Below are 1,901 nucleotides of genomic sequence, written 5' to 3'. Positions count from 1 at the left end.
GCACACGCTGGAGAAGCCGGCGGCAAGCTGTGTGGACGTGGTGGTGGAAGGGGTGGAGGCCTTCTTCCCACAGCACCACGTTTACCAGCCCATCAGGCAGCTGGAGCGCTGGAAGATCAGTGCAAAACCAATAATGTGACCAGTGGCCTTTATGAGGGGCAGCTCAACTATTCTTGTAATATATTTCGGATAAAATCAAATGCTCACCAGGAAAACAAAACAATAAAGGCTACAAAAAGTTTTATATGTTGTAGCTTTAGTTAAATGGAACAAGGTTGATTTGACTCTCTGCGTCTTCCAGCCAAAATTCATAGAAACATGAGAGCTTCTCAGATTATCCTCCTCTGGGTCGTTTTGCTGTTCGTGACATGAGACAGACAGTTGCTGTTGGTGTCATCAAAGCAGTGGACAAGAAGGCTGCTGGAGCTGGCAAGGTCACCAAGTCTGCCCAGAAAGCTCAGAAGGCTAAATGAATATTATCTCTAATACCTGCCACCCCAGTCTTAATCAGTGGTGGAAGAACGGTCTCAGAACTGTTTGTTTCAATTGGCCATTTAAGTTTAATAGTAAAAGACTGGTTAATGATAACAATGCATCGTAAAACCTTCAGAAGGAAAGGAAAATGTTTTGTGGACCATTTGTTTCTTTTTGTGTGGCAGTTTTAAGTTATTAGTTTTTAAAATCAGTACTTTTTAATGGAAACAACATGACCAAAAATCTGTCACAGAATTTTGAGACCCATTAAAACAAAGTTTAATGAGAAAAAAAAAAAAAAAGAAACATGATCTGGTTGGCCAGTCAACTGTGGCTGCTCCCGTAGTAACCAGGTATGTGGGAAAGAGGAGGAAGTGGGGAGAAGATTCCAGAAAGGTGGAGTGGGGGGAGAGCATGCCAAGCAATTGATTGCATAAATACAAGGCAATAAAGTTTGTGTGCAATTTAAAATAGACAACTATTATATAATGAAGGTGGGAAGAGCCACACTCACCTGGATACTCTTTTTGACCATCAAATCCTGAGCCCAGGATGGCAGCTACGGAAAATCACCTGCTGCAAAATAGAATGTCTGCTGGCTCTAAAGAAAGAAAGGTAGCCATAGGACACTATCTCTGAGAGTAGGAACTGTAGGAACGCTATCTCTGAGAGTAGGAACTGTGGGAACAATATCTCTGAGAGTTGAAACTGTAGTCTGAGGCCTCCCAGTAGAAATCCCATCAGGAATTATATTTTTGCAAAGCTAATTTTTGACTAATACAAGATAGCTGGATTTTCATGTTTGCTTCTTCATTCAATCTACTGTGATACATGGTTTTGTATGAAGAAGAAATAAAGTTGGAAAAGGAAAGCATATTAAAATAGCCTTTTCAGAAAATTGTGTCTATTCTTTGATATTACACTAAAACTCAACAAAGGGTGGTTTATTAAAGATTAGTGGTAATGTATAATCCAAAACTGTATCAATAAACTTTTCATATAGTATCACTTTAAAATCTTGTATTATTCTAAGATTAAAATTATATATTATTATGTTAAAATCTTTCATTTTAAATGGACCTTTTACCTAAGCCTTGATTTTGTAGCACCCTGCATTGGTCACTTGGAAAATATTTAGTTAGTTATGCAGATTTTCCAAATATTGAAACATTTCACTATACTTCAAAAAGCCACAAGTGGTAATACCAGTGCCAATCTCATGAGAAAAGTGTAAAAGCATTGGGATACCATCAAGCTCAGAAAGGCAAACACAAATTTTTCCAAGATTCCAGTTTTGCTCGAGAGCTCATATGCTATCATTGGTAATAAATACTGTCAGTTATTTTCCTTAAGACAACATACTCACTGCATGATCAAGGAAACGTCTGCTGAATGCCTAAGTTTGTAAGTGGTTCATTTAAGTAAAA

This window comes from Nycticebus coucang, chromosome 8, assembly GCF_027406575.1.
Source record: "Nycticebus coucang isolate mNycCou1 chromosome 8, mNycCou1.pri, whole genome shotgun sequence".
NCBI lineage: Eukaryota > Metazoa > Chordata > Mammalia > Primates > Lorisidae > Nycticebus > Nycticebus coucang.
This window is presented reverse-complemented; position numbering follows the sequence as displayed.